Below are 16,574 nucleotides of genomic sequence, written 5' to 3'. Positions count from 1 at the left end.
TTCAGGACATGTCTTTGACTGTCTCTCTTTATTCACTGTAACTGTTTACGGATCTGAGGTTTCGTAACAATCTGTGGTTAACTCATGTCTTTGCAAAGTAAAAATAGGCCGCCTTTTTTTTTCTTTTTTCTTTTGCCCCGGAAACGAAACTAAAAGCACAAATACAAATATACCCGCCAACAGAGAGGAAGTATCTTTCTGAGGCAGTGGTAACAGAACACGGACAAAGACTGCACGGTAGGCAAATCGTGACTGCATCGTGTTATTTGCATTCCTTTTCTTTGTAAAGATTATTGGTAGTATCATAGCAGAAGAGCTCTTTGTTGCGTAATGCAGATTCAGAAGCTCATGGAGAGACCTCTGTTCATTGTTTTCAACGTCAATGGTATGGCTGTTTTTACAAATCCGTCCAGTCACTAAACTGCTTTCTGTGGCATAAACTATTGTTTGCTCTCACAGCCACGGATCATTTTCGAAGAATTGTTTGGAAAGAAGTTTTTCAGTCGCTCTAGAATTGGCTTTTCTCAAAGGGAAGTGATGCTTTGAGTGTGAGGCGTGGATGGAGGGAAGCTTGTCACTTTCACTAGCAGATGTTTTGAGAATGATTTGTGGTTTATGATCATCTACTTATCTATGCCAAATGGACAGAAACAATACTTTATTCTTGTTTTGTGTGACTGTTTTTGTCCTGTCTATTTGTACCTGACTTGATTCAATGTATTGATTATTAAAATGGTGTAACCATTAAGCGTCATTTATGTAACTGTAGACCAAGTTCAAGAATTTCCGGCATTGATACGTACTGTTTCTTAAAATGCTCTTGCAGCAGTCACTTTTGGAGCGAGAAATGAGCCTACAGGTTTGCCACTGCTGTGGCTGGTCCAAAGTGACGACTCACCAGGGCCTGAGAATTCACCAGGGCAAGAAGGGATGCACGCCGAAGGGTGCGAGGACTGCAGAGACTCAGCAGGAGCAGTGTCAGTGGGGTTATTGGGGATTTCCGAACGTTCAAACGGATGTCAAGCTGGAAATAAGCACCTCTACCAACACTGGTGGGTTTTTCTGAATAATTATTCATGAAGTGTTTAAGACAAACAAGGTCAACAACACACCCGGATGAGTGGACAAGTTTATTTTCTCTTCTAAGAGCTGACTTGTGAATTATGTCTCAAACAGACAAGGCAAACTACTATTCAGAGTTGAGCCTCCAGGTTTGTCATTGTGGCTGGAGAAAAATGACCACTTATCACGGCTTGAGGACTCACCAGGGGATAATGGGATGCACGGCAAAGGTAATGAAGAGGGAGCAGTACGTCTGGAAAAATGAGTGGGAAGCTGAGGTGGACCGCAATTATCCACCAGCCAAGAAGGAGGTATGATTTCTAAGAGTGAGATTTAAGAGCTGTCGAAGTTCAGTTAGAGAAGTAGCATTTTAAGCAGGCCCATCACTTTGATGAAAACTAAAATATCTGAACAGCAATTTGTACATTCTTTGTCCCCAGGGGATGAATCCTAGGGGACCAATGACTTTAATCATCTGCTGCCTTTTACTTCAGGGCATTTTAAGCTTCAGTAAAATGTCTAAACAACTCTCTGATAGAGAAATACATTCTGAACATACATTCGGGGTCCCCTGTGGATGAAGCGCAGCCTAAAAATTGTCCAGTATGTGCAGTACCTTGCTTTGTGACCAGGTACTTAAAAAACAAGTGACACTTTGTGTTTAGTGCAAATGTCAAAACAACTCTCGAAAATATTCCTCTAATATTTAGAACAGATATTCACGCTCCCCAGAGGTGTATCACATTAATATCCAGTTAACATGATTATTTATCTAATACCTTGGTTTGTGACCAGGCACAGGGCCTGAGCTGCACTTTGCGTCTAGTTCTAAACAGCAAATAATAGCATATACCGTATTTTATGCTACATTCTTGTGCTGTTTGGGTGGTTTCATTTCCTGGATTAAGAAATAATTTTTAGACCTTTTGTGCCAACTTTGGCTTAGCATCTCTTACATGCACCATATTTCTGCATATTTTATGTCAACAACTCAGCACGTTGTGTACCAACATTTTTGCAGACTTTCTGAGTTGTTCCTATTTTGGATGTGATTTGCATAAATTTTAGCCTGATATCATACTGGTTTAACAACTCCATGTTATCACTCTAACTGCTTGATGGTGTTAGCATTTAGCCCAAAGCTTTACATAGCACTTAAGGCTGTTACATACTCTGCAAGAAGCAAGAAAATTTTCGTCATTTTCTTGCAGCTTGTTCTCGACACATCAACCGGGCAGAACTTTTTTCTCATGTGGTGTCCGGCAACTATTCTGTGATTGGTCAAAAATTGCAAGTAGGCGTGGTTAATGCAAAAAAGGAAATGCTAGCGTCCACTCTGAGCTCCCCGATGCTAATATTCGCAGTGTGGCTGCTAATCTCTCCTGGCCAAAACAAACTTTGTTCATGTTCTCGCAGCCCTGGGAGCGAGAACAAATTTCTTGCTTCTCACGGAATATGTAACAAGCTTAAGCGTGGCCTTAGACTGTCTATAATATTTTTAGCGAATAATCCTTGTCATTCATTCAGCAGTAAACACATGCCGTCATTACTGTGACCTTGAGTTAGTAATACCAACTTCAACTTTCCACCTCAACCTGACAGCATTTGGCAGAAACACAAAGGACGACCAGTGACACCATGTTTGCAGCCGCAACAGTCACAATCAGGGATGAATACAAATCACGTACGTACAAGGGTTTAATTCACTCAAAATGTTGTCACAATCTTATGGAATGACCAAAGAGGGAGACAACACATAGTCTTAGAGTGTGCAGACCATACTTTTATTTACATTAACAAAGTTTAAAGGTTTCAATAGAGTAGCACAGTCAGCCAGCCAGCACGGTTAAAATCCTCCTAAAACCAGCCTACTCAGGTATGGTGCATCTCTAATAAGAGCTCTGCTCTGCCTGGTAGCTACCTGAAAGGAGGGAAGAGAACACAGCCCACACAAAAGACAACACAGAGGAAAGCCAACCCTGTGTGTGTCACAATGTATATCAGTATACCAGTTTGGAGAAAAAAAAATGGCGAAGCTAACAGAACCATCTTTCACTACAGCATCTGCAGTTTCACAGAACTCTTCCCGAAGAGCCACACAGTCAAGTCATCAGCTGCAGGACTTCTCTCTCGTTCCACAGGTAGAGAAGATTCACCAAGAGTAGAGAGTCTGACTTTTAAGTACTAAAGGTAACATGAACTGATATTTTTCAGATACATAGACCGGTCAGAGACCATTCAACACCAGCATATCCAGGAAATGTAGTTAAACCTAAGGAGAGAAAAATAAAGAATCCATCATTATCACAGGTACTTAACTCCTTCTATAACACCTTTTGTTTTACATTTTAAAATTACTGTAGTGACTTTTTCTCTTTATTAGAATCCAGATAGGAGATCACGAGATCTCTATACTCAACTGTATGCAGCAACGACAGCCACAATCAAGGAGGAGCCTGAATCACGTACGTACAAAGAATTACTCTTTATTCAAGACGAGATCTGGCAGACTGATCTCAGATGTGAAGGTTAAAAATGTCGCTCTCATCTCCTTATAGCATTTGCACGACAACAACCATCTTCCCGAAGAGCCACAAATTCAAAGTCAGGCCATCAGCTTCAAGAGTTATCTGCCCTTTCACAGGTAAACAAGATACATGATTTTAAGGTATTCCGACAGAAAATTTCTGTCAGAAAATAAAGAATTAAACATTATCACAGGTATTTAATTGTTGGTTTGTCTCTGCTAAAACCTTTTGTCTTCATTAGAATACTGACAGGAGATCAGTGGATGAAAGCTGGAGCATTGACAGCGATACTGAACTGTATGCGGCACCAGCAGCCACAATCAAGGAGGAGCCTGAATCACGTACGTATGGAGAATTAGTTTTGATTTTGCAAACTTGTCTGAAATATGAAGGTTAACACTGTTAAACTGCTTTTATCACAGCATTTGCACTTCAAGAGCTGCCATCCCGAAGAGCCACAAAGACAAATTCAGGCCATCGTTTGCAAGATTTCTCCGCTGATGGGCAGGTAGAGCAGATTGGATTTTCCATACTTATAATAAAAAAAAGAAGCTCTAGCTAGGGACAAGGTCCCTGCATTCTTTTGGTATTTCAAGTTTGATTTTTAAACCGGAAACGAAACCAACTGTCAAATTAAAATGCAACAATTTAAAAAACAAAAAAAACAGCTGTATTTTTCTTCTATGAAACAGGAAGTAGCTTACATCTAGAACACCTGTAGAGCGCTCTCACACTAAATAAACCTGGTACTTATACAACTATACCATATTCATAAGGAAAATGCTCAGAGATAAATTCAGATGACATACCTTGTGTCATAAAATCTAAAACTGCATCTGAATATTGTTCCAAAGTCATGTCCGTGGTCCATGGTTTTGACCAACAGAAATGTTTTTCATTGACTGCTGATCAACAACTTCTTACTCTTCATCGTCGTTTTCTTCTTCTTCATCTACAAAAAATGTCCGGTTTTCTGTGAAGCAAATTATGAAGTTTTCTCATTTAATTCTCTTATTTATTTATTTATTTTAGAGTCTAAAACCAAACTTGAAATATCAGAAAGTACACGGACCAGACATAAATCACTCTGTTGCTTGTTTTAAATCATTGTTGGGTCTTTCAGGTGAACAGGTTGGTCAGGGAGCCTCCAGCTAACCCACCTCTATTCACAGTAGGCCGACCTAAGGTGAAAGACGGGAAAGGTACTAAGGTACTAACCCCCCTTCGTAGTACACACTCTTTGTTTCAGTTGTTATATTAGTCACCTTTGTCTTTAACATTTTGCATACTCTTTCAAATGTAATATTCAGTTTTATTGAGATCCTAACATCTTTCAGATGAGGAGTGTGGCCAGGAAGCTTCCATCAACCTCACTCCCAGTACCAGTGGTCCAACCTAAGGAGAAAAAAAGAGATAATCATTGGACACTTTCAGAGGTACTAAACTGGCTTAATATAGTGAACACATATTAACAGCAGCATACAACTGTTTGTATTGCTAGACCTCGTAGTTACTGTTAAGTCAGGCTAATAGACCGGGCCAGGGTCTATTTGAGAAGGTTTCGTGAAACAAGGATGTATGATACTGTACACAAAAGGGACAACAAATGTAAAGCAGAAAGAAAATCAGGTCTTTAACTGGATTAATTTTAGCAATGATTGTTGGAGGAAGCAGCAACTATAACTGTCTGTCTTCATGTTTCAGAACGTGCCAGTGTCACCAAACATCAACTTACAAGCAACTACTACAACCGTGGAGGAGCCCAGATCATGTATGTACAAGATTATGATGAATTTGGCACAAGAATTTATTTTTAAAAAAAAACAGAGCAGCCAAGGCTGAGACTGGTTGTTTCCTTTCTCTACAGCTTTTCAAACAACATGGGGCTCTTTCAAAAAAGACAGCGGCACAAATGCAGGCCATCAACTACAGGATATCTCCTCTAGTGAGCAGGTAAAGCTGAACCTAAAGCCATATGGTCCTTTTCTTGCTTTGTGATAGAAGAGTCATTCAGTTTATTTCTGTTGGTTTTGAAAAGTACGTGACATCTTCCAGGTTGACAGATCCATCAGAGAGAATCCAAAAACTCCTCCTCCAATCCAGCCCAAGAAGAAGGAGTCACCTTCATTCAATTCGACACAAGAGAGAATTAAGTCTGAATTACAAAAAAAGATTCAGATGAGAGAAGAAAAGATGAATGAAATCAGTGAAGTGGAGGCAGTCTGCGAGGTAAACGCCAACACTTTGGATTTACAGTTAAACGTGACTAGTGCTGAACGGGGTGAAAGTAGGACTTTAATAGATATATATTTGAAATAGTTTTGGTATTACCAGCTCTTCTCTCCTTTCTGACAGAGCATCCCAGATTCAACAAGTACCAACGCCCGAACAGATTTCGCAACCCCACAAAATGAGGATCCAACATCATGTATGTAGCTGTGTGGTTTATTTAACACAGGATCTTGCTAAATGGTTAAGAAAATTAAGTTGTTGCTGTTGTTGTTGTTTTTTTTTTACAGTGAATGAAGCTACACGTCCTGATTGCTCCACTAGCATGAAGGTACAGCAGACTCTTAGACAAACGATTTGATCACACTGTAAAATGTGCTGTCTGAAATGTACAGAGCTTGTCATCTCATTCTTAATGTTACTAAAGGTTGTTACATATTCCGCATCAAGCGAGAAGAAGCTCTTGCGACAACAAAATTACGTCATTTTGTCCTCGCAGGCCTTTTTTGGGTGTTCTCGCAGCTTGTTCTTGACAACCAAGCTAGGCTAAGTGCTACTCTCTGTTGCTAACAGCCGGCTAACACAGCACTGCGCTGAATCGCTCATGTTTGGCAGCTAGCAGTTCCGTCACCCCCCGCTTGGGGGATATTGTGTGTGGGTGCATCCGATAGACACAGTCGTCAAAAGGATTGTCTGACATTCAAAAGTAATAAGAAAAGTGTATCTGATCATTGATCTCCCACATCTCCCACAATGCTTAGCGTGTGTGACGTTTGCTGCAGTGTGAGGGCCCTATGAGGACTTCCATGGAGTTCCGCACTTGAGTTTCTCGTGATGTATAAATGACCTGGCCAGAAAGAACTTTGTTCCTGTTCTTGCTCACCTTAAGAACAAGAACAAATTTCTCGCTTCTCACTGAGTATGCGACAAGCTTAAGTATTAAACTGCGTTTCAGGTGAAGGAATTGGCCCAGATGTTTTCAGCTGTCCAGGAAACAGCAGTCCAACCAGAGGAGGAGAAAGACAGACAGTCAAAGGTGCAGCATTGATGCTTTTATTGCCTTATATTTATCAATGAAATGTTGCTCAGATAGTCCACCTTGGTTCAGTCTGAAACATGTGATAAAGACTTAATATTTAACAAACTTTTTAACCGTCCATATTCATGTGTCAGAATGTACCAGCGTCACCAGTCATCAACCCGCAAACAACAGCCATGGAGGAGCTCAGATCACGTATGAACAAGATTATAATGAATTCAGCACAAGAATTTAAACGGCAGTGTGAGAAAGCTAAGACCAGAGACTGATCGCCTCCTTTTTCTCTACAGCTTTTACAACACCTCAGCGCTCTTTATGGAAAGATACCAACATACATGCAGACCATCAGCTGCAGGATATCTCTGAGCAGGTAAAGCTGAACCCAAATCCATAACGTCCTCTTCTATCAGATTCAGTATATTTCTGTTGGTTTAGAAAGGTATTATGTGATATTGTCTTGGTCAGATGGAGAGATCAGTCAGGGAGAATCCAAAAACCCCACCTCCGGTCCAGCCCAAGAAGAAGGACTCACCTTTGTTCAAGGTGAAACAAGAGAGAATTCAGTCTGAATCACAGCAGAAGATTCAGACGCGAGAAGAAAAAAGGGCTGAAATCAGACCAGCGGAGGCAGCCCGCGAGGTGAACAGAAACACTTTGGATTTACACTTAAATTAATTCGAGATCAGTGTTAATACTTAATTAGAAATACATTTAACTTTTAAACGTCTCAAATATTACCAACTCTCTTTTCCTTTCTGACATTCAAAAGTAATAAGCAAAGTGTATCTGATCATTGATCTCCCACATCTCCCACAATGCTTAGCGTGTGTGACCTATGCTGCAGTGTGAGGGCCCTATGAGGACTTCCCTGGAGTTGCGCACTTGAGTTTCTCGTGATGTATAAATGACCTGGCCAGAAAGAACTTTGTTCCTGTTCTTGCTCACTTTAAGAACAAGAACAAATTTCTCGCTTCTCATGGAGTATGCGACAAGCTTAAGTTTTAAAATTCGTTTCAGGTGAAGGAATTGGCCCAGATGTTTTCAGCTGTCCAGGAAACAGCAGTCCAACCAGAGGAGGAGAAAGACAGAGAGGAGCAAAAACAGTCAAAGGTGCAGCATTGATGCTTTTATTGCCTTATATTTATCAATGAAATGTTGCTCAGATAGTCCACCTTGGTTCAGTCTGAAACATGTGATAAAGACTTAATATTTAACAAACTTTTTAACCGTCCATATTCATGTGTCAGAATGTACCAGCGTCACCAGTCATCAACCCGCAAACAACAGCCATGGAGGAGCTCAGATCACGTATGAACAAGATTATAATGAATTCAGCACAAGAATTTAAACGGCAGTGTGAGAAAGCTAAGACCAGAGACTGATCGCCTCCTTTTTCTCTACAGCTTTTACAACACCTCAGCGCTCTTTATGGAAAGATACCAACATACATGCAGACCATCAGCTGCAGGATATCTCTGAGCAGGTAAAGCTGAACCCAAATCCATAACGTCCTCTTCTATCAGATTCAGTATATTTCTGTTGGTTTAGAAAGGTATTATGTGATATTGTCTTGGTCAGATGGAGAGATCAGTCAGGGAGAATCCAAAAACCCCACCTCCGGTCCAGCCCAAGAAGAAGGACTCACCTTTGTTCAAGGTGAAACAAGAGAGAATTCAGTCTGAATCACAGCAGAAGATTCAGACGCGAGAAGAAAAAAGGGCTGAAATCAGACCAGCGGAGGCAGCCCGCGAGGTGAACAGAAACACTTTGGATTTACACTTAAATTAATTCGAGATCAGTGTTAATACTTAATTAGAAATACATTTAACTTTTAAACGTCTCAAATATTACCAACTCTCCTTTCCTTTCTGACATTCAAAAGTAATAAGCAAAGTGTATCTGATCATTGATCTCCCACATCTCCCACAATGCTTAGCGTGTGTGACCTATGCTGCAGTGTGAGGGCCCTATGAGGACTTCCCTGGAGTTGCGCACTTGAGTTTCTCGTGATGTATAAATGACCTGGCCAGAAAGAACTTTGTTCCTGTTCTTGCTCACTTTAAGAACAAGAACAAATTTCTCGCTTCTCATGGAGTATGCGACAAGCTTAAGTTTTAAAATTCGTTTCAGGTGAAGGAATTGGCCCAGATGTTTTCAGCTGTCCAGGAAACAGCAGTCCAACCAGAGGAGACAGACAGAGAGGAACAAGAACTATCACAGGTGCAGCACAAGTGCTTCTATTGTATTATATCCACATAAAAGTTTTCAACACACATTAATGGTCTTCAGAGGATTCATTCTATAGACACGGATGAGTCACTTTTCAAGCAAAAACTACAACCACTCTCTGTTTTCTGCTGTAAAGCCCAATGTTTTTTAAAAAAAAATAATTTAAATCATATCACAATGAAATGAATTGATCAGTGATCCACAAACAGAAGAATTCGCTATTAAAATGAACGGAAATGTGTGATATAAACTTTGCATTTGACACTCTTTAACTGTCCATCATGTGTCAGAATCAACCAGTGTCACCGATCATCAACTCACAAACAACCACAACCACAACCACAGAGGAGCCCAGATCACGTACGAACAAGATTATAATGAATTCAACACAAGAATTTATATGAGAGTGTGACAAAGCCAAGACCAGAGACTGATCATCCTCTTTCCCTACAGCTTTTACAACACCTCAGCGCTCTTTACGGAAAGATACCAACATACATGCAGACCATCAGCTGCAGGATATCTCTGAGCAGGTAAAGCTGAACCCAAATCCATAACGTCCTCTTCTATCAGATTCAGTATATTTCTGTTGGTTTAGAAAGGTATTATGTGATATTGTCTTGGTCAGATGGAGAGATCAGTCAGGGAGAATCCAAAAACCCCACCTCCGGTCCAGCCCAAGAAGAAGGACTCACCTTTGTTCAAGGTGAAACAAGAGAGAATTCAGTCTGAATCACAGCAGAAGATTCAGACGCGAGAAGAAAAAAGGGCTGAAATCAGACCAGCGGAGGCAGCCCGCGAGGTGAACAGAAACACTTTGGATTTACACTTAAATTAATTCGAGATCAGTGCTAATACTTAATTAGAAATACATTTAACTTTTAAACGTCTCAAATATTACCAACTCTCCTTTCCTTTCTGACATTCAAAAGTAATAAGAAAAGTGTATCTGATTATTGATCTCCCACAATGCTTAGCGTGTGTGACGTATGCTGCAGTGTGAGGGCCCTATGGGGACTTCCCTGGAGTTGCGCACTTGAGTTTCTCGTGATGTATAAATGACCTGGCCAGAAAGAACTTTGTTCCTGTTCTTGCTCACTTTAAGAACAAGAACAAATTTCTCGCTTCTCACGGAGTATGCGACAAGCTTAAGTTTTAAAATGCGTTTCAGGTGAAGGAATTGGCCCAGATGTTTTCAGCTGTCCAGGAAACTGCAGTCCAACCAGAGGAGACAGACAGAGAGGAACAAGAACTATCACAGGTGTAAAGCCCAATGTTTTTTTAAAAAAATGATTTAAATCATATCACAATGAAATGAATTGATCAGTGATCCACAAACAGAAGAATTCGCTATTAAAATGAACGGAAATGTGTGATATAAACTTTGCATGTGACACTCTTTAACTGTCCATCATGTGTCAGAATCAACCAGTGTCACCGATCATCAACTCACAAACAACCACAACCACAACCACAACCACAGAGGAGCCCAGATCACGTATGAACAAGATTATAATGAATTCAACATAAGAATTTATATAAGAGTGTGACAAAGCCAAGACCAGAGACTAATCATCTTCTTTCTCTACAGCTTTTACAACACCACGACGCTCTTTACCAAAAGATACCAAGACACATGCAGACCATCGGCTGCAGGATTTCTCTGAGCGGGTAAAGCTGAATTTAAGGCCATATTTTATTTCTTTATATAACATGCAACCTCTTGTGACACACAGCTGCAGTATTTTTCTTACTCATTCTGTACATTTTGCGCTATGTAAATTAAATTCCCATCTTACAGGCGGACGGATCAGTCAGGGAGAATCCAAAAACTCCTCCACCGGTGCAGCCCAAGAAGAAGGAGTCACCTTTATTCAAGGCGGCACAAAGGAGAATTCAGTCTGAATTACAGCAAAAGATTCAGATGACAGAAGAAAAGATGAGTGAAACTAGACCGGTGGAGACAACCTGTGAGGTGAACAGCAAAACTTTGGACTTACTCCTCAATTTAAACCAACCTCTGAAGAAAACTACTGTACAATTCGGTTATTGCTACCACCTAAGCAGAATGACTTGGAGAAGACGGTGTTATTTGATTTGAAATGTCTAAAATACTACCAACTGTTCTCTCCTTTCTGACAGAGCATCTCAGATTCAACAACTACCAACACACAAACAGATTCTGCACCAGAAGAAACCTCACAAAAGGAGGATCAAACATCATGTATGTAGCTGTGCGGTTTCTTTAGCGCAGGATGTTGCTCAGTGATTACGACAATGAGGTTGTAACTGCTGTTGTCCTCTACAGTGTGTGGAGCTGCACAGCCTGGTCTGTCCACTGGCATGACGGTACAGTAGACTCTTAAAAAAAAACTATTACCACAACAATAGAATGTGCAGGTGCAGAGCTTTAGAGGTGCTGAAAATGCATTTCAGGTGAAGGAATTGGCCCAGATGTTTTCAGCTGTCCAGGAAACAGCAGTCCAACCAGAGGAGGAGAAAGACAGAGAGGAGCAAAAACAGTCAAAGGTGCAGCATTGACGCTTTTATTGCCTTATATTTATCAATGAAATGTTGCTCAGATAGTCCACCTTGGTTCAGTCTGAAACATGTGATAAAAACTTAATATTTAACAAACTTTTTAACCGTCCATATTCATGTGTCAGAATGTACCAGCGTCACCAGTCATCAACCCGCAAACAACAGCCATGGAGGAGCTCAGATCACGTATGAACAAGATTATAATGAATTCAGCACAAGAATTTAAACGACAATGTGAGAAAGCTAAGATCGCCCCCTTTTTCTCTACAGCTTTTACAACACCACAGCGCTCTTTACGGAAAGATACTAACATACATGCAGACCATGAACTGCAGGATATCTCTGAGCAGGTAAAGCTGAACCCAAAGCCATAACGTCCTCTTTTTTCAGATTCAGTATATTTCTGTTGGTTTAGAAATTTATTATGTGGTATTGTCAGATGGAGAGATCAGTCAGGGAGAATCCAAAAACCCCACCACCGGTCCAACCCAAGAAGAAGCACTCACCTTTGTTCAAGGTGCCACAAGAGAGAATTCAGTCTGAATCACAGCAGAAGATTCAGATGCGAGAAGAAAAAAGGGGTGAAATCAGACCAGCGGAGGCAGCCCGCGAGGTGAACAGAAACACTTTGGATTTACACTTAAATTAATTCGAGATCAGTGTTAATTTGTAATTAGAAATACATTTAACTTTTAAACGTCTCAAATATTACCAACTCTCCTTTCCTTTCTGACAGCGCGTTCCAGATTCAGCAAGTGGGAACACTCAAACAGATACTGCAGCCTCTCAAAAGGAGGATCCAACATCACGTACGTAGCTGCACGTTTTATTTAAGACTGGACGTTGCTTAATAATTAAGAAACTGAAGTTGTTAATATTGTCTTTTTTTTTCTTTTTTTTTTACAGTGTATGAAGCTGAACAGCCTGATTTCTCCACTTGCATGAAGGTGCACTTCACTATATTTCACCTCGCTATAATATGCAAATGTTCTGTCCTCGTTTCCTGACAGCTCTGGAAATTGCATCTCGTGATCCTGTGTTAAAATATTTCTCAGGTGAAAGAATTGGCTCGGATGTTTTCAGCTCCCGCACCCGTCCAACCAAAGGACAAGGACAGAGAGGAACGAAAACTGTCACAGGTGATGGATCCCACTTATCACCAAACTGTGGAACCAGGCTGAAGAAGCTTGGTAGAATAATCAATGTTGGATTTTCCGGTTTGACTCTTTGTAGCCTTGTTTCTGGAAAAACCTTTCCTAAAGTAGCCTCACGTTGCATTCATTTATGTTTAGAAAAGGTTGTGTCAAGTGTATTTACGCCGGATGCTGAATGTCCTTCAGGTGAAGCTACTGGCTCAAAGGTTTTCAACCACCACAGCTCAGGAAACAGCAGTCCAACCGAAAGGGAAAGCCACCAAGCCCCCAAAGCTGTTACAGGTACAGTACACGTGCATCTATAGCCTTATATCCATCAGTGGAAATTACCTTGAGTTGGTCCACTTAGGTCCTGCCTGAAATTTTCAAACATTCATGGTCCACAGAGGACGAACCATACGAGTCAGTTGTCAAGCAAAAACTAAAAACCACCGTTTGTTTTCTCTTTGAGATTCCATTTGGGACATAATACAAAAATAACAGGTCCATTTTTTTTTTTTTTAGCTAATGCTATAAGATCTCACAAAACATTATCCACCTTTTTCTGACAGAAGTTTCCAGATTCAAAAAGTGCAACCATCAACAGGAATTCTCAGGCTGCAACACTACCACTGGAGGACCTTCCCAAACCATGTGTGTAATAATGTGATTTATTCACCCCAGACAATTTCTACATGCCAAGGTAACGTCACTGACGGTGGCTATGATCTTTTTCTGCAGCATGCGACTCTTCAGAGCCCTCAGGTTTCTCCGCTGCTGTGAAGGTAGGGCTTCCTGCGACTCAAGTCACATTTCACGTTTCACACGTGGTTTCATTTGGTTCCCCTTTTCGGATGTTGCACACACGCTTCGGGTTTCATATTTCTTAACTGTAAACCTTTTTTCTTTACTTATCCGGTTCCTGTTTCCATTATTTGTTTGATACGTCTCAGGTGAAGGATCTGGCCCGGATGTTTTCAACTGCCGCAAGACAGGAAAAACCTGTCCAACCAAGGGACAACCAAAGGGAGGAACAAAAACCTGCACAGGTGGTAGACCCGCTGAAAATTGAATGGCCAATTTAAGGTTTCCGCATCTGCACAGTTTAAGTGTTAGAGTGTTTCCAGATTATTCTCTGAGTCTGCCCAATGGGCTTGGGACGAGGAGGTGACAAACTTGGCTCTGGGAGTAAATATTTTTGGCATGGTGCAGTGGTCTTTCAGTTAGCCTCTCAGAAACAATTTCAAGAGCCATGATTGATTTGAGGAACAATGACTAACACAATAAATGAATAATGAAGGTCTATGTAGCAGCCTACTGTCTCATACCCTAAACTGTGGTATGGATGAAACCATGCAGGCCATTGAAGACCTTTTCACAACTAGTAGCCAGATGTGAATACCTTGATTTGGGCTTTATATACTATAAAAACAGAGTAGTGACCTGGGAGAGGCCCCTGGAAATTTGCTTCTATAACCACTACTCCACAGCTGCCCCACAAATTCAGTCCCGAGGTGGGATTGAACAACCAACAAGCTTTCGGTTAACAGCATGAATGCACAGACTGATCACGCCACAGAGCTAGAATGTTCTTTGAAAAACATCCCAAATAAAGAAATACATTGTATCCCTTTTTTGATGCCACAGTTTAACTTGTTTAACATGACTTGAAATAGAAACAGAAGTTGATTTAATTGTATGTTGGACATAAGATTGACCAAGAGGCCAGTCTGTGGGGTAGTCAAAATGCGTCATTGTTGCAGCTGTAAATAACTTGTTCTACTACGGTCGTATTGTCCAATGTTGACCACCCCAAAAAAGTCATGATTGGTTCTGATGTCTCAACCAGAAGAAGTTTCATATAGTTTTACCTTACGTTATCCGTTGGACTCTTCACACCTCCCATCTCTGTACACCTCTTTGTAAAGATTAAGGAAAAGAGAAACTTTTCAAAGTGGCCCCTAATGTGTTACAAGTACGTAGGGGTGGTTGCAGTGGTGTTTAAGGTATTTGGGTATATTTAAATATTCGTTGGATTGCTGAGTATTTATTGTCTTTCAGGTGAAGCTACTTATCCAGAAACTTTCCACTCCCATGGCCCAGAAAACGGCAACATCCAGACCAGATGAGAAAGACAAGGAGAATCAAAAGCCGTCAAAGGTACAGCACCAGCGCTTCTAGTGTCTTTTCAGTCTCTTTTCCTTATTTAAGTCCTCAACATTTCACTATGAGTGTGAGAGCGTGGATTAACCCTCTATGCAATTTTGTTAGAAATAGAGCAGAAGAATTAATTAACCAGATAAACACTTTGTGAAGCAGCAGCCACAGTCAGAAGAAGTTCAGTTTGCATTAGCAGGACTTCTGAACCAGATCAAGTTTGAATAGGAACCGTACTATATTTTACTTTAAATATAGTCCAATGGTAGCAAAAAAAATAAAACCAGAACACGTATTTACTCTAATAATGGCATGTGTTACTCATCTCATCTGTTGCCCGATTGTTGTTTTATGTCAACTGTAGTGGACGTAAAGCTGGATTCATCCCCCTCACCCAGCTGCCTTGTTTCTGCCGATGGCAAGATAAGAGGAGAGAACCAGAAAGGCTCCTGAGGCTCCGGGGACATTCAGCAGTCTCCCTTGACTGTCACATTGGGAGGAGGAGGTTAGCAACAAATCTTGTGGGATCTGGGTGTTGGAACATGCAACGCAAACCGCAAAGGGAACTTTCCACGTCACGTTTCCCTGAAAGCAAAACTTAAAAGGTTGGGAGTGTTTATGGCTAACGAGGAGGATGGTGAATCCTGATCCGCGGCTCAGCTGTAAAACATCGGCAATGAGGTCAGCTGGCGAGGGAGTGGTGCAACAAGGCCCCTGTGTTCTGACATGTCTTTTCATCGTTCATCAAGTAAATCTAGGAGCATGTGAGATATCCTGTTTTTTTTCCCATACACTGGGTTCAGTCTAGAGCCCGAAAGTGCCAAGAAGTCACAGCTGCTTTCTTTCAGCACTCATGTTAAGCAATTGGCCTGTTTAGACAGAAAGCTATGAATGTCTGAATGATAAAATACAATGTTCCCATGGAGTTTCGACTCCCCAGATATCAGATATTACCGCCCACATGAATACTATGCACAGGTTTTCTCCAGGGACTGTTAAAAAGCTGTATGTCATAAATCCATGAGGAAATTATCAGCTGTACATAGAGCAGAGGAGCAGAATGGCTCAGCTAGAATCAATTTTCACTGTAGCCTGGAAGAACATGCTATCCGGATCTCGTTATGTGTCATGTTTCAGCCGATACACAGATAAACCTACATCCAAAACCGGATAGTACTACAGCCAATCAGAGTCATTTAGCTGTAAACAAATTCAACCCCAGGTGCCCTGATGGCATGGATAATAACTACGTTGCTCTTCCTCTTCTGTCCATCACCACTTAAAACGTGCCTAATTGATTGATTTGATTGGCCTGGCAGATCGTAGCTGGAGCACGATCAGTTCCCAATGGAGACACTCCAGACCAAATTTCCGCCACAAGCGAATTCGTGGGCGGGGGAAGTCGGACCAGCTTCCAGGTTAATTCCAGACACTTCCGCCTCCTCTCTGAACCCAGCGCAAAATGTGTCATACTCCATACTGCAGTTCCCATAATGCCACTCAGTGCTTTGTACGTTTGCATGCTTGACATGGTATCAAAAGACTGGAATTTGGCATCTGATTCACAGGTCAAGCAGCAGTACTCCCTGTGACTGACTCATCCTGTAAAACTTTGTGTAGTTAAAGAGTATTGCGTGACAATCCAAAATATTGCAA

The 16,574-nt window shown here is 41.1% G+C and overlaps 1 pseudogene across 1 annotated transcript; it reads left to right on the top strand.

Moving 5' to 3' along the window:
* Window positions 1-629: 629 nt before the first annotated feature.
* Window positions 630-15,085, top strand: LOC311486333 (annotated as a pseudogene). The gene is made up of 44 exons (XR_014699971.1): window positions 630-1,052; window positions 1,177-1,373; window positions 2,665-2,746; window positions 3,124-3,203; window positions 3,277-3,372; window positions 3,446-3,527; window positions 3,621-3,706; window positions 3,832-3,931; window positions 4,013-4,098; window positions 4,714-4,800; window positions 4,928-5,026; window positions 5,295-5,361; window positions 5,458-5,543; window positions 5,646-5,819; window positions 5,946-6,018; window positions 6,110-6,150; window positions 6,775-6,855; window positions 6,993-7,053; window positions 7,149-7,228; window positions 7,324-7,497; window positions 7,876-7,968; window positions 8,106-8,166; window positions 8,262-8,341; window positions 8,437-8,610; window positions 8,989-9,078; window positions 9,378-9,447; window positions 9,541-9,889; window positions 10,259-10,348; window positions 10,510-10,585; window positions 10,679-10,758; window positions 10,889-11,062; window positions 11,230-11,311; window positions 11,396-11,436; window positions 11,524-11,616; window positions 11,754-11,978; window positions 12,068-12,241; window positions 12,365-12,437; window positions 12,535-12,575; window positions 12,684-12,767; window positions 12,969-13,064; window positions 13,334-13,415; window positions 13,503-13,546; window positions 13,715-13,810; window positions 14,823-15,085. The product of XR_014699971.1 is annotated as an uncharacterized misc_RNA (transcript).
* Window positions 15,086-16,574: the final 1,489 nt, after the last annotated feature.

Source organism: Chelon labrosus (genome assembly GCF_963514085.1).
Source record: "Chelon labrosus genome assembly, chromosome: 1".
NCBI classification, from domain to species: domain Eukaryota; kingdom Metazoa; phylum Chordata; class Actinopteri; order Mugiliformes; family Mugilidae; genus Chelon; species Chelon labrosus.
Note: the sequence above shows the minus strand (reverse complement) of the source record. Positions and strands in the feature narration are given on the sequence as shown.